The 24,229-nt window shown below is 49.5% G+C and overlaps 1 protein-coding gene across 3 annotated transcripts in view; it reads right to left on the bottom strand.

The window, feature by feature from the left end:
• The window catches only part of LOC142301988 (leucine zipper putative tumor suppressor 1-like), a 37,076-nt gene extending 13,051 nt beyond the window's left edge, over window positions 1–24,025 (bottom strand). The window contains exon 1 of one of the 3 annotated variants that reach the window (XM_075343057.1): window positions 23,941–24,025. The gene's annotated coding sequence lies outside the window, so the exon portion shown is untranslated. Of the gene's footprint in view, window positions 1–1,502; window positions 1,603–23,263; window positions 23,301–23,940 lie in introns of those variants that run through there. The other 2 variants (XM_075343059.1, XM_075343058.1) reach the window with 2 other exon arrangements.
• Between the last annotated feature and the right edge of the window lie 204 nt (window positions 24,026–24,229).

Genomic DNA, 24,229 nt, shown 5'->3' with positions numbered 1-24,229 from the left:
TTCTCTTAGTGTCTCTTTCTTCCGCTGTCTTCCTTAGCCTTGCCTTTGTTAGGATGGACCTGGCTTGGCCTCCACTACAGCCTCCAGGCTGGGTGGTCACCTGTCGGCTGATTACCCCTTTTCTGGAAGTCTGCTATGGGCTCTGGCCCTGGGAGCTTACAACGTCCCTGGGCCTCGGTTTTTACTGTTTGGAGATGATCTTTGCACTCCTCCAGTCTCTAGGGACCGTCCCCTGTCGCAGCTTAGTCCCTCCACCGATGTTACCGTGGAACAGACCACCGCAGCCTACAACTACCCGTGGCACTTCTAGGGCCCTCTCTCCTTGGTACCTCTAGGCCTGCTCGTGATACTTCCAGGACTACCCGCGGCCCTGCGACTCCTTCTGTCTCCTACGTGGTGTCACCTAGACCTCTGGGTCCCAGGATCTTCACCAGGAAGCGTCTCCTTCAGCTTCTCTGCTCCTGTCTGACTTGGAGCTTTCTTTCCTTCTTTCTTTCTTTTCTTTCTCCTCCTTGCCTGCCTCCAGCAGGCCTCCTCCTCCCTCCTTTCTCTCGTTCTTGTTCTCCAACTACATGCTGGCTCTTTACCCTTGCTCTCCCTGAGGTAGACTGACTTCACTAGACCTTCCTATCTGTGTCTGCACTCTTGTGGCTCCTCCCACCCCCCAGTTGCTAAGCTGTAACCTATAGGAGCAGGGATGGGTCTTACGGCCCCTCCCAGCATGCAGCATGGAAGGGTTGCCTGCCACTTTCCCTGGTCCTAGTATGTACCTAACAATGGGTGTAGTGTGGATTTACCAGGGGACCGGAGTTCACTCTCTTCCTCTCCCAGAATGGGGCATCACACCGCTGATGGGGTGCAATGACCTGTGGCGACGGAAGCCTCAGGGGCGCCACATAGACCCATTGAAACCAATCGGTCTGCGCATATATCAGTGTTTTCCCAAGGACTGTGTGCCCGTGCTGCACACATGCGTGTCCATGTATTCCGCGCGGAGACAAGTCCGCTTTTGTCCACCACCACTGATGTCACACAGACCACACAGTGGTGTGATCCGTGTGACACCTACTGGAGAAAACATGTGACTGTGAAATAAAATGATCTTTTATACTCACCTGTCTCCGGCGCTGCTGTCTCCTGCTTCCAGGCCGGCTAATTATGCTCATGAATATTCACTGCACCATGACCCGGAAGTAAAAGCCGCGGGGAGACAGCAGCACCAGATATATCACGGACTGCAGCGCCGGGGACAGGTGAATATAAAGTTCCTAATCTCCGTGTGCTATCTTGGATAGCACACGGTGAACACACGTGTGCCAAAATCACGGCACATGGAGGGACATACACACCTTTAACATGTCAGTAAAAAATGTGTGCATTTTTCACTGACGTGTGAAAGAGGCTTTCCAAAAACATTTCAAGAAACAAAAACTGTTCCAAAACTCTTCAAAGAAGCTGCATTTGACGCGTTTTGAACTAAAAAACGTTTAATTTTTGACTACCTCAAAAATATTCCGTGTGCCCATAATCTTAGCCCTTAGGGCCAGATTCTTATGATCTTATGGTCCATCCTATGATCTTGGCCCAATCAGGGGTCTCCTGACCTGAAATGACAGACATACAGTATATGATGTTATTAGTTAAGGAGTCAGGAGAGAATTGTGTCAGTAACACAAGCTGTAAAATATGGCCGCTATATGGTCTTATGATTCTAGCCTAAGACTCCTCTCACACTTGAGGCGGTGCCATATACCAATGTGGTGTAGAAACGTCAAAAGTCATCATTTTTTTGCGCAACTTTGTCTTGTGCTCAAATTTGCGACATTTCATGGCATTTGGCACCAGAATTTAGCATAAACACTTAACTGAACGGGGGTTTATGTTTTAATTTTATTTTGTACATTATTATGTTTTATTCCATTCTCAGCCATGTCAGCACGTTATGATGTCCAAGCGCAGCTCTATCACACACTTTAGACCATTACTGGCAGACACACACTATATTGGGGGCATCAGTGACTGATATCAGGGCCTCAATAGCAGACACATAATGGGAAAGATTAATGAAAACAGAAAAGCAGCCTTTGTTGCCCATGACGACCAATCACAGCACAGCTTTCATTTCTATCTATGCTCTTGAAAGATGACAGCTGCTCTGTGATTGGCTGCTATGGGCAACACAGACCGTTTCATGTACTCGCTCCTGTGATATAGTAGACTGATATAGTCTACTACGTCTGGGTGTCTGGGCCTCTGTGACGCCCTGGACTAGTCAGGTCGTCCCAGGTAGTCCCATGCACACACACCCCCCCTCCCTAAAAAGGTGACAGCAGCCAAACTTAAACAACCTTGTCACCACCCTCCAGGTTTGATGTCCACACCAGGGGGGTGGAGCCAGGCAGTTGGCTCTGCCCACCGAGGAATTCACAGGCCTGGAGGCGGGAAAAAGACATAAGTTCAGAGTGTAGTAGTCTAGTCTTGACAGTGAAGGAGAGAGGTCGAGTTCAAGGGCGGACTGTTGACCAGGCCTGCCAATAGTCTACTTAGGTGGCTGGGTTTGAGCCCAGTCACCTCTGGCAAGGAGGCAGACGGTGATGGACGCCTGCAGGAGCTGGGATTACAGCCGGTGGAACCGTAGGGACTGGGGTCGGGCGGTGGCCCGCCAATACCAAACCGGGGAACTGATTGGAAACCGGAGCACCAGGAGGGGTACTCAGACCCAGTACGAAGCCCCGAACTGACAGGGCAGAGTCAAATCAACTGATTGACAACTGGACTTAAGGACCTTTCCCACACAAGACCCGTTAGAAGACAACTGTGACGCCCTGGGCAAGCCAGGGGTCACAGGTCACAACACCACACGCACCCCACATTCCCTGCAGGAACACCCAAGCTAACCCGAAATCCTTGTTGCCTTCCTACAGGGGCTGATGTCCACACCAGGGGGTGGGCCAGGCGGTTGGCTCCGCCCACCGAGGAGTTCACAGCACTGGAGGCGGGAAGAACAAGGCAGTTGAGTTGAGTGAGGGAAGTGAAAGTAGAAAGAAGTGAAGTAGTAGTGGAGCTAAAGAGAAAAGCTGAAGTGACAGAAAAGAGAGTAGTAAAGCCTGAAGTTGGTCCGGGTGTGTGCCCCGGACTGTGACAGCAAAGTCAGCAGACGGCGGTGATAGTCTGCAGTGGGACTGTCTGGAGGTTGCTGGAAGGACCGCGGACGGTTGGTGACCCGGCGGTACTGGAGCAGTATACGAAGGACAGTCAGCACCAGGGCAGGGGCCTTTCAGATCCCGGCAAGGCTAGGAGTCGCCATAATTTGCCAAATCCGTCAGTGAAGGGGACGTCTGTCTCCTAACAACCAAGTCCCGATTGAAGGCAACAGCCCGACCGTGAAGGGGAGACACCGCCACCGCCAGGGCACCAGTTTCCCAGGGCCAGCGCCTGCGGGCAAGAGTAGAGCTCCTTCGGCCCAGCTTGAAGCCGAGGAGTGGGTAACCGGTGGGGATCCATCGCTACCAAAGAGACTTTCATAGGTGCAGGGAAGAGACCATCACCGCTAACTGCAGGGAACCGCAGCACCGTGAACCGTCCTAGGGACCCGTCCAACCAGCCGTTTGTTTACCGAGAACTGTGTCGTGGTTACTGGCTGAGTGAGTACCTCCGTGCCGTGCGGCACAGCGCTGCCCCTGCGCCCCTGCACCTACACAGGCCCCATACCCGCCTGTCCACCATTCCAACCCCATCACTGGGCCCCGGGAGCACCAACCCCTACCCACGGAGGGGCACATCAACAACTAGCTGCTCCGTACCATCACTCCCGGGCTCCCCATAAAGAGCAGCGGTGGTGTTAACAAATCACCACAACCGTGGGTGGCGTCACGGACAATAAACTATCCCAAAACACCAATCCCCTTTTCACTCACGGGCGAGGAGCGCCGCTCGAGTCCCCGGGATCCGGCCCGTCGCTCGAGCCACCGAGCAGCGGCAGCAGGCCACAGTGCCAGCCGGACCCGAGCAGTAGGGAGAGCGCGGCGTCCCCTCCTCCGCCCGCGACAACTTGGCGTCACGAACAGGATCTTACCGCTCTGCCGTTGGGTAGAGGTGCGCCTTGTGACCGCCGGAGGTATCCGGCTGAAAAATTTCAGAAGTCGCCATCTTTGGCGCGAAAAGTTCCCGCTCGAGCGTCTTCTCGAGTAGCAGAGCCGCGAAGGCCAAAACCCCGCCCCGATAGAGGAGGGGCCGGAAAGAAGCTAAAAGGGGACACGATGGCGGCTGGACGCATGTAGCCGCGGCTATAAAAGCAGGGACGCCAGGACCCTGTGGCCATCTTGTTGCCAGTTCCTGGAAAGCCCGACCACTGAGATGTCCGCTCCAGCCAACAACAGCGAGACCCCCGCGCCCGGCACAGCGGCGTGGATAGAGAACCGGACTACCCCGCTGAGTCATCGTCTGCAGGCCTGGATGCAGCTCCTCCTGGAGGAGTGGGAGGCCAACATGGCGGACGTGGTGGCTGCTATGCGGAGATGCGAGGTGGAGGAAGATTTGGAGGAGCGGGTAAGAGACCCACGTCCCTGTATTCCGGAGGGATCGGCCATCGTGGCTGAGGGGCCCGGCCTACACCCGCTCACCCTGCTGCCTCCCCCGCTACCCGCGTTAGTTGCTGCCGCCCCGCCACTAGGCCCACTACCTGCCCAACCGGTAGCGGTACCCTGCCCGTCCGCCCAAGCGGACCGACCGGCTGCAGACGTCTGGGGCAGCCCTGCACTGCTTCCCCAGAAGCCCCCGGAGCCGAGCCCCCCTGATGAAGATGTGTTGGAGGCTCCGGCGGTGATTGTGCCAGACCCCGAGCCCGGGGCCGTGGCCTGGATGAAAGCCTGGGTGATTCGATTCTACCAACGTCAGCAGGATCAAATCTTCAGGATGATGGAGCAGTGGACCACCGAGGTGGAGATGCTGATTGCAACTGCCCCGGTGTACGGAGGAGGAACAGATGTAGCAGAACCGACTGGTGACCCACGTCCCTATGTCCTACCAGGACCGGCCGCTGTGGCTGAGGGGCCCGGCCTAGTCTCGACCTTTGCATCACCCTTGCCGTTACTCCTGGGGCGCCTCAGTGTAAACTCGCCTGACCTGCTGCCCCGTGCTGCTACAGAGGGATCTGATGTGCTGAATGCTGGAGGCCAGGAGGCTGCGGCATCTGGCGGCAACCCGCCTGACGCAGGAACAAGAGGCGATGGCCCTGGCCCCAGCCCCGGGTCCGCTGCTGAGCTTGAAGAGGCAAGTGAGCATTCCCGCTATGTGGGAGACCCCGTGGTTTTCCATACCCCGCGTACCGGTGGAAATGGGTACCAGGTGCCCCTGTCACAGCAAGCATGTCAGTGCATGTTTGATATGCTGGTGGCAGAGGATGGGTCCGCCTCAGCAGAAGAGTATGAATAAGGGCAGCGGAGCCCCGTTGCACCGTCCCCGTTGGGACCACCAGTGTTTGAAAGTTCTGCTGATGATGAAAAATTGATAACCGAAGCTTCACCTGATTGACAACCGTGATTGGAAACCGGCCGTTGCCAGCACCGTTGTCCCCGTGGGGACCGCTTGAAAAGTGTTTGCATGAGGAACTGCTCATGGACAAGCCCGTGAACTTGCAGGGCAACCACAAACGTTAAGTGGCTTGTAAATAAGTTGTGTCACCGTTACCGTTTCCGCAATTACCGTCTCCGGAGAGGCAGGTTGGAGGGAGGGCCCCCAGCAGAGCAGACTGGGGCCCAGCCACCATAGGAACCGGTGGCTACCCTCTGGAGGGGAAGGACAGATCCCGCTCGGGTAACTTGTGCTGGACTGGGGTCAAGGGGTGCTGCCTGGGCTTTAGGGGCAGCATCAGGGCCAGGTTGCTTGGGTGGGAGAGAGCGGATACCGTAACCGTACACCGTTTGCAACGTTTAAGAAATTAACCTCCCGCTGTGGGATGATGCCATAAATTGTAAATATGTTACCGTTTTTTATCTTTTGCAGAAAAACAAAAGGAAAATAAAACCGGTGTTGGACGGGCAGCCCGAGGACGGTCTGCGTTTTGCTAAGGGGGAATGTGACGCCCTGGGCAAGCCAGGGGTCACAGGTCACAACACCACACGCACCCCACATTCCCTGCAGGAACACCCAAGCTAACCCGAAATCCTTGTTGCCTTCCTCCAGGGGCTGATGTCCACACCAGGGGGTGGGCCAGGCGGTTGGCTCCGCCCACCGAGGAGTTCACAGCCCTGGAGGTGGGAAGAACTAGGCAGTTGAGTTGAGTGAGGGAAGTGAAAGTAGAAAGAAGTGAAGTAGTAGTGGAGCTAAAGAGAAAAGCTGAAGTGACAGAAAAGAGAGTAGTAAAGCCTGAAGTTGGTCCGGGTGTGTTCCCCGGACTGTGACAGCAAGGTCAGCAGACGGCGGTGATAGTCTGCAGTGGGACTGTCTGGAGGTTGCTGGAAGGACCGCGGACGGGTGGTGACCCGGCGGTACTGGAGCAGTATACGAAGGACAGTCAGCACCGGGACAGGGGCCTTTCGGATCCCGGCAAGGCTAGGAGTAGCCATAATTTGCCAAATCCGTCAGTGAAGGGGACATCTGTCTCCTAACAACCAAGTCCCGATTGAAGGCAACAGCCTGACCGTGAAGGGGAGACACCGCCACCGCCAGGGCACCAGTTTCCCAGGGCCAGCGCCTGCGGGCAAGAGTAGAGCTCCTTCGGCCCAGCTTGAAGCCGAGGAGTGGATAACCGGTGGGGAGCCATCGCTACCAAAGAGACTTTCATAGGTGCAGGGAAGAGACCGTCACCGCTAACTGCAGGGAACCGCAGCACCGTGAACCGTCCGAGGGACCCGTCCAACCAGCCGTTTGTTTACCGAGAACTGTGTCGTGGTTACTGGCTGAGTGAGTACCTCCGTGCCGTGCGGCACAGCGCTGCCCATGCGCCCCTGCACCTGCACAGGCCCCATACCCACCTGTCCACCATTCCAACCCCATCACTGGGCCCCGGGAGCACCAACCCCTACCCACGGAGGGGCACATCAACAACTGGCTGCTCCGTACCATCACTCCCGGGCTCCCCATACAGAGCAGCGGTGGTGTTAACAAATCACCACAACCGTGGGTGGCGTCACAGACAATAAACTATCCCAAAACACCAATCCCCTTTTCACTCACGGGCGAGGAGCGCCGCTCGAGTCCCCGGGATCCGGCCCGTCGCTCGAGCCACCGAGCAGCGGCAGCAGGCCGCAGTGCCAGCCGGACCCGAGCAATAGGGAGAGCGCGGCGTCCCCTCCTCCGCCCGCGACACAACAGCCCAACCATACCGGGTAAAGCCACCGCCAAGGCATAGAGACCCAAGGGGCCAGCGTCTGCGGGCAAACAGGGCTCTTCCGACACCCAGCAAGCCGGGGAGCGGACTACTGTTGCTTAGGCATAGGAGTCAAACATTCATACAAAGAGGTGCAGGAGATAGGCGGAAACCACCAACCTGATAAGGGAGAAGCTGCAGCCGGCTGCGGGCCCCGTTCATCATCCCGTTTGGTTTACCAGAGACTCCAGTGTATTGTGTCATAGTGAGTACACCAGTGCCTTCAGGCCGCGCACCGCACCAGCATCCAGCACGCGCCTGTCCCCATGCCTCGGCACCTCCCTCGGGCCCCCGGGACCATCACTCCCCTACCCATGGAGGTGTCAACACGAAACTGCGCAACACCGTCCCCGGGAGGCCTAGTTAACGGCAGTGGTGGTGTCCATCCATTCACCACAACCCGTGGGTAGCCTCACGAACTTACATCCCTTCCAAACCACCGCGGCCCTGGCCGTGGAACTCGCCACCGAAGTCCCTGCATGTAGCGCCAACCCCCTTCCAGAGCGACATGACCCCCGGGTCCGTGAGGAGCTCGAGCCACCCACCGTACGAGCACGGATCCGAGCGGCTCGGCGGTCGCAGCCGAGCCTGCGGGGCGGTACACCTCCAGTAAGCGTATACTACACGGTGACCCCCATCTGCACCATTATACTCAGTGGCTCAGTCAGCGCATATGTCCAAAACCCGTTTTGCGGGGGGTTTGGACGGAAGCCCCAACAGGACCACTGAACGGAGATTAGAACGCAATGTGGAAGGGACCTTAGGCCATGTGCTCACATTTAGGATTCTGTCACGCTTTAGATGCACCTGCCATGTCACCATACGGCAACAACCTCTTTGTCCTCAAATATCTCCATACCTGCTTAAACTTCACAATAATTAGCATTTTCTGACTTTGTGCTGTCCCATAATATGTCTCCAAGGTTGGATGTAATGGTGAACGTAGACAGTGGGCTCTAGAGGGTCCTGCAAACACCTATCTCCCATACCTGGGTAATCAGGGTACTTCTATTTTGAACTATAAGTCTATGTTCACACAGAGTTTTTGGGGCGAATATAGAAAACCTATGTAGGGTACTCTATTAAGAAGGAATTATGCTTGGAACACTATAATGGTGACATCGGTGGATACCACACTGTTATCGAGCATCTATGTCTGGCACACACAGTTATGGGGCACCACTGGTTAGCATACTATTACAAGGCATCTATGTTTGTCATATCGGTGGATGACACACTATTATGGGGCACCTATGTCTGGCACACAGTTATCGGGCATCTATTTCTTGCACACCTTATGTGGCATCTATGATTGACAAACTGTCATAGGACATTTGCAGCTACAATACTATTATAAAGCATCTATACTATATCACAAAAGTGAGTACACCCCTCACATTTTTATAAATATTTTATCTCTTTTCATGGGACAACACTGCAGATTTGACACTGTGATTCAATGTGCAGTAGTCAGTGTACATGTTGTATAACAGTGTAAATTTGGTGTTCTCTAAATAAATCAACACACAGCCCTAAGTGAAAATAGCCAAATTGTGCCCAATTAGCCATTTTCCTTCGACAGTGTCATGTGACTTATTAGTGTTACAAGGTCTCAGGTGTGAATGGGAAGCAGGGGTGTTACATTTGGTTTTATCTCTCACACACTCTCACATACTGGTCACTAGAAGTTCAGCATGGCTCCTCATGGCAAATAATTCTCTGAGGTTTTTTTTGACTAAGAGAATTCTTGCTCTACATAAAGATAGCCGATGCTATAAAAAGATTGCCAACACCCTGAGCCTGAGCTGCAGCACGGTGGCCAAGACCATATAGCGGTTTAACAAGAAAGGTACTGCTCAAAACAGGCCTCGCCATGGCCGACCAAAGAAGCTGAGTGCACGTGCTCAGCGTCATATACACAGGTCGTCTTTTCAAAATAGACGAATGAGTGTTGTCAGTATTGCTGAAGAGGTTACAGGAGTGAGGCGTCCGCCTGTCAGTGCTTAGACGATATGCCGCACACAGCATCAAATTGGTCTGCATGACTGTCATCCTAGAAGGTAGCCTCTTCTAAAGATGATGCACATGAAAGCCTGCAAACCGTTTACTGAAGACAAACAGACTAAGGACAATGATTACTGGAACGATGTCCTGGGGTCTGATGAGAGCAAGATAAACTTATTTGGTTTAGACAATCAGGTGAAGAGTACAAAGACAAGCGTTTCCTGCCTACAGTCAGGCATGGTGGTGGGAATGTCATGGTTTGGGGTTGCATGAGTGCTGTCGGCTGTGAAGAGCTTTGGTTCATTGAGGAGCCATGAATGCCAAAATGTACTGTGACATACTGAAGCAGAGCTTGATCCCCTCCCTTCAGAAACTATATTCCGACTCCAAACACACCTCCAAGATGACCATTGCGTTGGTAAAGAAACTGAGGGTAAAGTTGCTGGTCTGGCCAAACGTCTCCAAACCTAAACCCAATAAAGCATCTGTGGATCCTCCTCAAACAAAAGGTGGAGTGCAAGCTCTCTAACATCCACCACCTCCAGGATGTTGTCATGGAGGACGGGAGAGGATCCAGAGTCTCCTGTGAAGCTCTAGTGATCTCCATGCCCAAGAGAGTTAAGGCATATTGATACTTTGGGCACAATTTGGCCATTTTCAGTTAGGGGTTATGCAATCTGGACACTGACCATTGCCTCAAAGTGTCAGATCTTTGGTGTTGTCCCATGAAAAGATATAATAAAATATTTACAAAAATGTGAGGGATGTACTCAGTTTTGTGATATACTGTATGTCTGGCTTGCTGTTTTGAGGCAGTTACTTACTATTATGGGGCATTTAAATTAGTCATACTGTTGTCAGACATTATGTTTGGCGCACTGTTATGGGGCTTCTGCTGTTAGCGCACTGTTATGGGGCTTCTGCTGTTAGCGCACTGTTATGGGGCTTCTGCTGTTAGTGCACTGTTATGGGGCTTCTGCTGTTAGTGCACTATTATGGGGCTTCTGCTGTTAGCGCACCATTATGTGACTAAATTAAGCTGGATTCACACTGGCCAGTTATCATAAATGGTTATCTATAGGAACGCTCATATGTCGCCCCTGCAGCTTCAGTCACCACAGGGTACTGCACCTCACTTAAGGTGCAGTATTCATCTCGGGTAGGGAGGTGGTTAATCACCGGTGCTCCACATTCCACATTACATACAGTTAGATGCCTTCTCACTGGGGACTGGACTAGGGTAGATAGGGGGGTGGCCATCACGAAGCATGGGACTTTCCCGGTCACTAGGACAACCACCTGGGGGGCGGGCACCACTTGGGGTAGAAGAGGAGCAACCTTTACACAATCTTCAGTCAAGTCGGGACTACAGTTCTGGCAACACGACACCACTTTCTTCTCTCTTTTCTTCATGGGGCCCGAGGCTTGGAGCGAAAAGCTCAGCCCGGGTTCCTCACTTCTGACGGGGCATCACTTAGGAAAGGACACTTTCAAGCACCGGTGGCTACCTCTAACTTACCCGGGATTGACTGGAGCCCAACACGGCAAAGGCCGGCACCTCCCGGACAACCCACGGACAGTGGGTGAAGACCTGGAACCGCAACTACTGTGTCTGTCGCCTTCATTGCCGGCGCCGACACCCCGCACTTCGGTGCTAATGGCCACTACTACCTCCATAATCCTCCCTGGGGCCTAGCTTCACCTGTGGGATGCTGAACTATCCTAGCTGCGACATCACCCAATCCAGAGGACACCAACCGCAGCGGCGGCTAATCCCTGGCCGCATACTGCAGGTGGCGTCGCGAGACAACTCCCAATATCCTCCCCCACCCATCCTCATCCTTCCCTTTTATTGTACATCTCGGGGCCACGAAGCCAGGCAGGGCCACCCGTGACATCCCGGACCCGACATCACCGGCCCAGCAATTAGTACCATTTAACCCCTGCCCCGCGGGTGCTACACTCGCATCACAATAATTGGGCAATGTAAACAGGCTACCAATTCCCGGAATGGCAGCAAATTCTAGTTTTTCGGATGTAATCATCCTTCTCGGTAGCACGTTGGCCTGTGTAATCAGGACATATGCTCCCGAAAGCAATGTCAGCCTATTTTCACAGAACAATCTATTACTGGTTGCTCTGTTCGCAGAGAGAACAGACTAATAAACAATTACTGATTGGCAAACAACTAGGCGATCAGCTCTCATTAACGTCACCCATCGGCTGCTGCAAACCTGCCTCTTATTGAAGGAGCCTAGCGCTAGTGTCTTATCTATAGGGTCCAAGGAGACAACAACAATGCATTGATTCCTATACCATAAATTTAATGGCACACTCGGATATAATGCTAGGGAATAACTGGTATATTTACATGCGATCGTCACACGAATTGCCGTAGATCCTGATTTGGTAATGTGCGGCTCACATCGTGAATAGGCCGTCATTTGTGTCACATAATAATAATATCCTGCGATCGAGCACAATGCAATAGTTTTGTCAATCATAAAAGGAACAGTAAAAATACACACGACTGTACGCCGCGTTCCAAGCTGCGCACTCTGTTTCCGTGGCAACAGGAAGTCTGACGCCTCCTGAAAAAAGGAGGACAAAAGCTTCTGCTGGCAGGGATGGGAAGGGTTAAAGCGCAGGAGTTTGTGAGAGTTATCGGCACTTGTGTGGGAACATGAAGGAATTCACAGGAGAACATTAGAGTCTGAAAGATGGCCATCTTCAACATGTGGATCACCAGCGTTTCCAAAAATGCAAAGCTCATCATCCCCCTGACAGCCAAGTGTCCAAATACCAAGACGGCATGAAAAAACATGGCTGCCTTCTTCCAAGAACAGTGTTACTCCGTCTACGGGTTTTGAGTAGTATTGCAGCTCACTTCAGTAGGAGACTAAAGGCTACTTTACACACTGCGATATCGGTCCCGATATCGCTAGTGTGGGTACCCGCCCCCATCTGTTGCGCAACACGGGCATATCGCTGCCCGTGCCGCACAACATCGCCCACAGCCGTCACACATACTTACCTGTCCGGCGACGTCGCTGTGACCGGCGAACCGCCTCCTTTCTAAGGGGGCGGTCCGTGCGGCGTCACAGCGACGTCACTGAAACGTCACTGAACCGCCGCCCAATAGCAGCGGAGGGGCGGAGATGAGCGGGACGTAACATCCCGCCCACCTCCTTCCTTCCGCATAGCGGCCGGGAGGCAGGTAAGGGGAGCCTCCTCGTTCCTGCGGCGTCACACGCAGCGATGTGTGCTGCCGCAGGAACTAGGAACAACCTCGTTACTGCTGCAGTAACGAGATTTGAGAATGGACCCCCGTGTCGCCGATTAGCGATTTTGCACGTTTTTGCAACGATGCAAAATCGCTTAACGGTGTCACACGCAACGGCATCGCTAATGCGGCCGGATGTGCGTCACGAATTCCGTGACCCCAACGACTCCGCATTAGCGATGTCGTAGCGTGTAAAGCCCGCTTAAGGCGGGCTTTGCACACTACGACATCGCAGGTGCGATGTCGGTGGGGTCAAATTAAAAATTATGTACTTCCGGCATCGCACGCGACATCGTAGTGTGTAAAGGTTCGATGATACGATTAACGAGCGCAAAAGCGTCGTAATCGTATTATCGGTGCAGCGTCGGCGTAATCCATGATTACGCTGACGCGACGGCCCGATGTTGTTCCTCGTTCCTGCGGCAGCACACATCGCTGTGTGTGAAGCCGCAGGAGCTAGGAACATCTCCTACCGGCGTCACTGCGGCTTCCGTAGGATATGCGGAAGGAAGGAGGTGGGCGGGATGTTTACATCCCGCTCATCTCCGCCCCTCCGCTCCTATTGGCCGCCTGCCGTGTGACGTCGCAGTGACGCCATACGACCCGCCCCCTTAATAAGGAGGCGGGTCACCAGCCAGAGCGACGGTCGCAGGACAGGTGAGTCCATGTGAAGCTGCCGTAGCGATAATGTTCGCTACGGCAGTTATCACAAGGATATCGCAGCTGCGACGGGGGCGGGGACTATCGCGCTCGGCATCGCAGCATCGGCCTGCGATGTCGCAGCGTGCAAAGTGCCCCTAAGGTTGGCGCTCTATTTGGAAGAAGGAATCCATGTTTTTTAACCCTTGGAAACCTCTTTAAACAAGTGCCAATACCAATAAAGCAATGGTAATGGCTTCCAAAACTCAACATAACTTGTTGATAAATGGTGCCCCTTCAGGACCCGGCCAGTGTTCTTTTTCTAATGGTCCATGATGGCATGATTGTCAAAAGAGTAGACCACCACATTCCTCAGGTGTAGAGAACACACTAGTATTATTACATGCAAGCTCAACTTTCTTTTTCCTATTCTGACTGTAGATATGTGTATCAGTGCAAAACTTGAAAAATAGATGTGCCCTCGAAGACTAAAGCCGGCGTTACACGCTACGATTTATCTGACGATATGTCGGCGGGGTCACGGTTTCCGTGACGCACATCCGGCATCGTTAGCGATGTCGTTGCGTGTGACACCTACATGCGACTCCGAACGATCGCAAATATGCTAAAAAAAAAATCATTGATCGTTGACACGTCGTTCAGTTTCAAAATATTGTTCGTCGTTTGGAACGCAGCAGACATATTGCTACATTTGACACCCTGCCAGCGACGAACAACATACACACGACCGCCTTGGTCAAACAATACATCGCTGAACGATTTTGCGTCGCTTGTGCAATTGTTACGTGTGACCGCTAATAAATGACCTATGTGCGATCTCAGCAAATCGTAACTATGATCTGGGTGGGTCACGTCGCTCATGAGATCGTCAGATAAATCGTAGCGTGTAAAGCGGCTTTTAGAGTGGAGAGAAGAGCTGGAGAAACCATGGAGCACCATGTGGCTGGCACTGTTATGGAGAACACTTTGTGACTGGGATACTTATGGAAGATGTTTTATGGGTGTCCATGTTATGGATGACATTGTGACTGGGATTTCTTTGGGGAGACTGTGTGGCTAAAGCTTTATGTGTTGACACTTCGTGGCTGGCACTTCTATGGAGAACACAGTGGGTGGCACTGTAATGGAGGACACTTTGTTACTGGGATTTCTATGGGGAGACTGGCTAAGGCTTTATAGAGGACCCTTCGTGGCTGACACTGCTATGGAGGACACTTTATTGTTGGCACTTTTATGGACAGCACTTTGTGGTTACAATTGTAATGGGAAGACTGTTTGACCAGCACTTCTATAGAGGAAACTTTGTGGCTAGTGCTGACGTAAAGGATGCTTTGTTAGTGGCAATGTTATGGTGGATACTTTGTGGCTGGAAATGTTATGGTAGACATATTGTGGCTGGCACTGTTATCAAAGACTATAGGGAAGACTGTATGTTTGGTGCTTTTTTGCGTCAATTGTTATGGGGACACTGTGATCGTCACTTTCATGGAAGACACTTTGTGGCTGGTGCTGTTATGGAGGACATTGTGTCGGGCACTTTTTTGGAGGACACTTTGAGGCTGGCACTTCTATGGAGGTCAATCAATGACTGGGACTGTTATGGAAGACTATAGGGAAGACTGTGTGTTTGGCACTTTTTGGCTTCAAATGTTATAGAGACACTGTATGATCTGCACTTTCATGCAGGACACTCTGGCTGGCACTGTTATGGAGAACACTGTGGCTCACCTTTTTTTGGAAGACACTTTTTGGGTGGCATTGTTATGGAGGACACGTTGTTGCACACACTGTTATGAAGGACACTTTATGGGTGGCACTGTTATGGAGTACACTTTATGGGTGGTACTGTTATGAAGGACACTTTATGGCTGGCACTGTTATGGAGGACACTTTATGGCTGGCACTGTTATGGAGGACACTTTGTGGCTGCAATTGCTATATGTAGACTGTGGCCGTCACTTTGATGGAGAACACTTCATGGATGATACTGGTATAGAGGACACTTTGTCACTAGGACTATTATGGAGAACACTTTGTGGCTAGTGCTATTATGGAGGATACTTTATGGATGGCACTGTTATGGAGGACACTTTATGGCTGCAATTGATATATGTAGACTGTTTGGCTGTCACTCTCATGGAGGACACTTTGTGGATGGTGCTATTATGTTATAGAGGACACTTTTTGGGTGACATTAATTGAAGATATTTGATATTTTGTGATTGTGATGGTTATGGAGGACACTTTGTGGATGGTGCTGGTATAGAGGACACTTTGTGGATGGTGCTAGTATAGAGGACACTTTGTGGATGGTGCCGGTATAGAGGACACTTTGTGGATGGTGCCGGTATAGGGGACACTTTGTGGATGGTGCCGATATAGAGGACACTTTGTGGATGGTGCCGGTATAGAGGACACTTTATGGATGGTGCCGGTATAGGGGACACTTTGTGGATGGTGCCGATATAGAGGACACTTTGTGGATGGTGCCGGTATAGGGGATACTTTGTGGATGGTGCTGGTATAGAGGACACTTTGTGGATGGTGCCGGTATAGGGGACACTTTGTGGATAGTGCTGGTATAGAGGACACTTTATGGATGGTGCCGGTATAGGGGACACTTTGTGGATGGTGCCAGTATAGGGGACACTTTGTGGATGGTGCTGGTATAGAGGACACTTTATGGATGGTACCGGTATAGGGGACACTTTGTGGATGGTGCCGGTATAGGGGACACTTTGTGGATGGTGCCGGTATAGAGGATACTTTGTGGATGGTGCCGGTATAGGGGACACTTTGTGGATGGTGTTGGTATAGAGGACACTTTATGGATGGTGCCGGTATAGGGGACACTTTGTGGATAGTGCCAGTATAGGGGACACTTTGTGGATGGTGCCAGAATAGAAGACACTTTGTGGATGGTGCCGGTATAGAGGACACTTTGTGCATGGTGCCGGTATAGAGGACACTTTGTGGATGGTGCCGGTATAGAGGACACTTTGTGGATGGTGCTGGTATAGAGGACACTTTGTGGATGGTGCCGGTATAGAGGACACTTTGTGGATGGTGCCGGTATAGAGGACACTTTGTGGATGGTGCCGGTATAGAGGACACTTTGTGGATGGTGCTGGTATAGAGGACACTTTGTGGATGGTGCTGGTATAGAGGACACTTTATGGATGGTGCCGGTATAGGGGACACTTTGTGGATGGTGCTGGTATGGAGGACACTTTGTGGATGGTGCCGCTATAGGGGACACTTTGTGGATGGTGCTGTATAGAGGACACTTTGTGGATGGTGCTGGTATAGAGGACACTTTGTGGATGGTGCCGGTATAGAGGACACTTTGTGGATGGTGCCGGTATAGGGGACACTTTGTGGATGGTGCCGGTATAGGGGACACTTTGTGGATGGTGCCGGTATAGAGGACACTTTATGGATGGTGCTGGTATAGAGGACACTTTATGGATGGTGCCGGTATAGGGGACACTTTGTGGATGGTGCCGGTATAGAGGATACTTTGTGGATGGTGCCAGTATAGGGGACACTTTGTGGATGGTGCTGGTATAGAGGACACTTTGTGGATGGTGCCGGTATAGGGGACACTTTGTGGATGGTGCTGGTATAGAGGACACTTTATGGATGGTGCCGGTATAGGGGACACTTTGTGGATGGTGCCAGTATAGGGGACACTTTGTGGATGGTGCCGGTATAGAAGACACTTTGTGGATGGTGCCGTATAGGGGACACTTTGTGGATGGTGCCGGTATAGGGGACACTTTGTGGATGGTGCCGGTATAGGGGACACTTTGTGGATGGTGCCGGTATAGGGGACACTTTGTGGATGGTGCCGGTATAGGGGACACTTTGTGGATGGTGCCGGTATAGAGGATACTTTGTGGATGGTGCCGGTATAGGGGACACTTTGTGGATGGTGCTGGTATAGGGGACACTTTGTGGATGGTGCCGGTATAGAGGACACTTTATGGATGGTGCCGGTATAGGGGACACTTTGTGGATGGTGCTGGTATGGGGGACACTTTGTGGATGGTGCTGGTATAGAGGACACTTTGTGGATGGTGCTGGTATAGAGGACACTTTATGGATGGTGCCGGTATAGGGGACACTTTGTGGATGGTGCTGGTATAGAGGACACTTTGTGGATGGTGCTGGTATAGAGGACACTTTATGGATGGTGCCGGTATAGGGGACACTTTGTGGATGGTGCCAGTATAGGGGACACTTTGTGGATGGTGCCGGTATAGAAGACACTTTGTGGATGGTGCTGGTATAGAGGACACTTTGTGGATGGTGCCGGTATAGAGGACACTTTGTGGATGGTGCCAGTGTAGAGGACACTTTGTGGATGGTGCCGGTATAGAGGACACTTTGTGGATCGTGCCGGTATAGAGGACACTTTGTGGATGGTGCCGGTATAGGGGACACTTTGTGGATGGTGCCGGTATAGGGGACACTTTGTGGATGGTGTCGGTATAGAGGACACTTTATGGATGGTGCTGGTATAGGGGACACTTTGTGGATGGTGCTGGTATAGGGGACACTTTGTGGATGGTGCTGGTATAGAGGACACTTTGTGGATGGTGCTGGTATAGAGGACACTTTATGGATGGTGCTGGTATAGGGGACACTTTGTGGATGGTGCTGATATAGAGGACACTTTGTGGATGGTGCTGGTATAGAGGACACTTTGTGGATGGTGCCGGTATAGAGGACACTTTGTGGATGGTGCTGGTATAGAGGACACTTTGTGGATGGTGCTGGTATAGAGGACACTTTATGGATGGTGCTGGTATAGAGGACACTTTGTGGATGGTGCCGCTATAGGGGACACTTTGTGGATGGTGCTGTATAGAGGACACTTTGTGGATGGTGCTGGTATAGAGGACACTTTGTGGATGGTGCCGGTATAGAGGACACTTTGTGGATGGTGCCCGGTATAGGGGACACTTTGTGGATGGTGCCGGTATAGCGGACACTTTGTGGATGGTGCTGGTATAGAGGACATTTTATGGATGGTGCCAGTATAGAGGACACTTTGTGGATGGTGCTGGTATAGAGGACACTTTGTGCTGTTATGAAGGAGCTTGTTTGGCTCGTGCTGTTATGGTGAAGTGTGGAGCTATATCATTTCTAGCAAATCATATACTATAAAGTGTCTGTACTGAAATAATTTCCGAGGCATGAAATGCAAGCAAACCTATCAGCACATTTTCACATATGGAAATAAAGGTATGACTTTTCAATAAAAATAATTTCTGTGGAGGTCGGATGTGCCAGTTATCTAGAAACCATATGCAAATCAGGCTTACAGTGCACTGGGGGCGTGTCAATGAGGTGCACTGGGGGCATGTCAATGCGGTGCACTGGGGGCGTGACAATGCGGTACACTGGGGGCGTGTCAATGCGGTGCACTGGGGGCGTGTCAATGCGGTGCACTGGGGGCGTGTCAATGCGGTGCACTGGGGGCGTGTCAATGCACTTGGACTGCTTCTTCAAAAATAGAAAAAGTGAAGAGTTTTTGGTAAATGTTTGTACGCTCTATACACTAGGGGTAACATGAGAAATTGAGTTATATGATTAGGGTAAATCAACTAAATTGTTCCTTATTGCTGTCACCACCTGGGGGAGCACATTATGGATACATGATAGAGTTCAATGGGAGCTATATAAGTCTCTATGCAATGAGCTCCACCTGGTGGTCAGCCGGAGACTTAGACAAATCCATTTATGTGTGGGAAGAAAGTTATTATCACATTTGGAGACCGATCACTGGGACACCCATTGGACATGAGAAAGGGGGTCCAAACATCCCTTATATGAATGGAGTGGTGGTTCTCATGCTTGAACACCGCTCTGTTCACTTCTATGGGAGCAGCGGTGCCTATGCTCGACCATCACTCCATTCTAACAGGATAAAAAGGGACCCTCGTTCTCCTAATGGAAGAGTTTCCATTGGTGTGACCTCCCCCCAGAAACCCCGGGGACAAATGATACACGATCTTTGAAAACCCCTATACTATGTGTGCCCAGAGATGCATCCATACGCCAAAGTTTCTGACTAAAAAGATAAACTGTTGCCCATGACAACCATTCAAAACGCAGCTTAAATTCTGAATTCCATTCTGGAACAATGAAAGCTGTACTGTGATTGGTTGCTATGGGCAACTAATACAGTTTTGATAAATCTTCCACTATGTTCTCACAGTGCCCTCTTTATATAAAGAGGTTTTTGGCTTACAGGAATGATATTTTACCCCTTACACACAGTATTATGGGGTATTGAAAGCAATAAGTTGTTACTTATTTACACCCTTTAGAGGAGCTGTCACCAGGTAAAAATCAGCCAGATTTTGCTCTTATTTTATTGTCACTGAGCGTTGCACTTTTTGTTTTTTGGAAATCCATCATCCGGTTCTAGAGATATGGGCCTTTTTATTTAGTACTATTTTTTTTATTTCCTAAAGGAGTGTGGCTAAGAGAGTAATAATACAGAGGAGATGAAAGACATGCCCCTGAGGATCCTGTGAGCCACACCCTCTTGGTAAATGCCCATAAAAAATACTGTGAAGGTCCAGGCTATGAATCAATTGTCCATACAATAAGATCATCTGTGTTTGTATGATTATTGCTATGTTCATACCAGGATGCGCCTTTGGAATGTGAAACAAATTATGCTAGGCTGAACAATGCAAGTATTCATAACATACTGATGGTATTCATAATATGTTGGTTCTCACCAGCTGGGATGTGAAGTGGGGTCTTTATCTCTTACTAACCAAGATGGATAAGCCAAAATGTACAATGAACAAAAAAGTATTCAAACTGGTATTAGAAAGCCAGTAGCAGCCTGATGACGTACTATATAGACTTTTGCTGTTTATCTCTGACCAATCAGGGACAATGTTGAACTGAATAACTGTGATTGTTTTGCAATATACAGATTAGAGGAGCATTGAGCCTCTCCCGGATACAGACACGTCTCTGTGGGGTCATTTTTCCCTCATACATACATCTGCGCAGATTTAATTTGGAATCCATCTCTGTGACCCTGAAGACCCCTTAGCGGTCTCCCCCAACAGTAGCACTAAATGAAAAAAGGCCCATATCTATGGAACTGTATGGCCGATTTAAAAAAGACAAAAAGAGGAACACTCAGGAGAGCGGCGAGAATAAAAGAAGAGCAAAAACGGACCACTTTTACCTCTGTGACAGGTTCTCTTTAAAATGTTCTTGAGATTAAAGGATAGGTTTATGTATTAATTTCCTACACATCTCAATGCCCACATACACATTAGATAAAATTCGGCCAGTGGGTCACCATCTGATGTATATGGGGCCTCTAGAGTCTCCGCAGACAGATGTTAAGGGGGGAAGGGGTTTAAGGATCACTCATATTGGAATGTCAAACTCTGAGCCTTTTGTTTTCAAGGAAGATGAGCTACTGCCAGAGGAGTCCATTTTTTCTCCTCTCTCCCCATTGAAAATCATGTGTATGGGGGGGGTAAGAGAACTCTTTTCCGAACGACAGCTATCTCATGTGTATGACCAGCTTTAGATTAGTGGTCTCCAACCTGTCCCCCTTCCTTCGTCAAGGCATGCTGGGAGTTGTAGTTCTACAAAGTCACCAGTTGTAGGGAGATTTATGAAAAATGATAACCATGTGGGAAGAAAAGAAAACCCGGTGACTCTAATAATTCTGGAGGAGGTTCTCCACCGGTCTCCCGCAGACTTCTCAAATTCAGCCTCTTAAGAAAGTCTCCCAGTCCCTGATTTTTGCCTGTAGAGTCTTGGAGTTAACAGCGCCTCCCACGCACACTCTGTGCTGCATGAGTCAGGAGCAACCGTCAGGGACAACAGCCTCTTTACCAGATCATGTCAAATCCTGACAGCATCCTATGGCAACAGACCCACACATAAATCCCAACATTTACAAGAGCCCCCTCCACCGCTCGCTGTGCGAACCCGAGAAATAAACCACAGAGACGTGAATAAGCAACCGACGTTTGGATCGGAACCAACCATGGGGGGAAAGCCACAGCTCAAGAATCAGAAATCCTAATGTATAATGTATAAGTAGCAGACTTGAAGCTGTCCGTTTAATTTTACATGGGACTGCAAGTTAACCTATTGGATATTTCTTCTGTATATCAGATCCACACTACTCAATGACAAATTAGTCCATCATATGAACATTATTGATATTAGTTTGATTTTTACATGGGACTGCAGGTTAACCTATAGGATATTTCTTCTGTAAAACAGATCCATAGTGCTCAATGACAAATTAGCCGCTCATCTGGGCATTATTGATATTAGTTTTATTTTTACATGGGACTGCAAGTTAACCTATTGGATACTTCTGCAAAGCAGATCCACAGTGCTCAATGACAAATTAGTCTTTCATTTGAGCATTATTGATAGCTGATTGATTTTTACATGGGACTGCAAGTTAGATTTTTCAGTAAAGCAGATACACAGTACTCAAGGACAAATTAGTCTCTTATCTGGGTATTATTTAAATTAGTTTGATTTTTACATGGGACTGCAAGTTAACCTATTGGATATTTCTTCTGTAAAGCAGATCCACAGTGCTCAATGACAAATTAGTCCGTCATCTGAGCATTATTGATATTAGTTTGAGTTTTACATGGGGCTGCAACTTAACCTATAGGATATTTCTTCTGTAAAACAGATCCATAATGCTCAATGACAAATTAGTCTGTCATCTGAGCATTGTTGATATTAGTTTGATTTTTACATGGGACTGCAAGTTAACCTATTGGATACTTCTGCAAAGCAGATCCACAGTGCTCAATGACAAATTAGTCTTTCATTTGAGCATTATTGATAGCTGATTGATTTTTACATGGGACTGCAAGTTAGATTTTTCAGTAAAGCAGATACACAGTACTCAAGGACAAATTAGTCTCTTATCTGGGTATTATTTAAATTAGTTTGATTTTTACATGGGACTGCAAGTTAACCTATTGGATAGCTCTTCTGTAAAGCAGATCCACAGTGCTCAATGACAAATTAGTCTCTCATCTGAGCAATATTGATATATTTTTTTATTTTACATGGGACTGCAAGTTAACCCATTGGCTATTTATTCTGTAAAGCAGATGGACAGTGCACAATGACAAATTAGCCTCTTATCTCAGCATTATTGATAGCAGTTTGATTTTACATGGGACTGCAAGTTATGCATTAGGATATTTCTTCTTTAAAGCAGATCCACAGTGCTCAATGACAAATTAGCTTCTCATCTGAGCATTATTGATATTAGTTTCATTTTTACATGGGTCTGCAAGTTAACCCTTAGGATATTTCTTCTGTAAAAGAGATGTTCAATGCTCAATGACAAATTAGTCTCTTATCTGAGCATTATTGATATCAGTTTGATATTTACATGGGACTGCAAGTTAACCCTTCGGATATTTCTTAGGTAAAGCAGATCCACAGTGCTCAATGACAAATTAGCCTCTCATCTGAGCATTATTGATATTAGTTTCATATTTACATGGGACTGCAAGTTAACCTATTTGATCGTATTTATTCCACGGTGCTTAATAACAAATCCATCTCTGCCCATTTCTATTGAGAAGCAGAAATGATAGCTGCCTGAGGAGTAGATTTATCTCTCGTAGCCACGAATGCATTTTTAGACAATTTTTCTTTATTTTTTTTGCAAAAAATTAAACTAATTTTTCCCCAATTTTCTACATTTTATTCTAATTTGGCCATTGCAATAATCACTACCATTAACTAGGCGACGCACAATGAACCCCGAGAGCCCAGGACATCACTCCCCCAAGTGCTAAAGATGCTAAAATCAATCAATCTTAAAGGGCCAGTAGGGATTTGGCGTGATTAACCCTTCTCATGCCACAGACACCACACCATAGACACAGAGGACAACATCTCACCTCTACATCCACACACGGATTCCTGGATCTTCCGCTCCGAGCCTCAATAATACATCCCAGCAATAATCCCTCCCCACCTGTAACCTACGGACCACCCTCCTATTAACCCTTCTATCCACACATCTATCCAGAGCGCACTTGATAACGCAAATGTAGCAGAGCTGAAGGTGTCATTTAACTTTTGGGACCTGATCTCTAAATTTTATTAGCAGTCCTATGTAAAACCATCGATAAGAAAAGGATTACCAACTCGACTCTGCTACATCAGTGAACATCCTCATCCCATTTATACCTTCTATAATAGAGCCTCGAATCCTTACCCCTCCTATCTGCAGAGCATCGCTCATCTGTGCTCCTCACAGAGATGTCAAGGGCACAATTGTATAGAGCAGAACATTTCTATTACGTCAATCGCAGAGCATCGCTCTTCTAGGGTGAAAGAACATGACTGCAGAGCATCGCTCCATGAGCGATAACCTGGAAGACGTCTTACAGCGTCAATATGAGGTTTCGGACCAAGGTCTATATGTTATGAGCAGAAGTTGGCAAAGTCTAGTATACCTGTACCTGCTCCACTCCTCTGTCGTCTGCAGACTATCGCTCCTTTTCATTAATATCATTGATCCCATCCATTAGGACAACCCAGGACTAATGTCCCCTCTGCCCTCTGCACTCACCTGCTCCCATTTATAGTGCACCAGTCACAGGCCGGACCTGTAGCTCACAGCGCTCGATAATCCACTGACAGCAGAGACTAGTAGCCAAATTGGCAAGCGATGAGGGGCTGGGATAAGATCCACTCAATCCTCTGATTGGCTCCGGAAAAAAAAGGCAGAATTTACATAAAACTCCATCTGACTCCCACACACTTTGATTTTCCTATCCTCCCTCACACACTCGCTGCAAGATCCTTATATCCCCCCCTTGTTATGTACGTAGCTTTTCAAGCATCAGAAAATCTTCGTC

The sequence above is a fragment of the Anomaloglossus baeobatrachus genome, chromosome 4 (assembly GCF_048569485.1).
Source record: "Anomaloglossus baeobatrachus isolate aAnoBae1 chromosome 4, aAnoBae1.hap1, whole genome shotgun sequence".
Taxonomy (NCBI): Eukaryota; Metazoa; Chordata; class Amphibia; order Anura; family Aromobatidae; genus Anomaloglossus; species Anomaloglossus baeobatrachus.
This window is presented reverse-complemented; position numbering and strand designations above follow the sequence as displayed.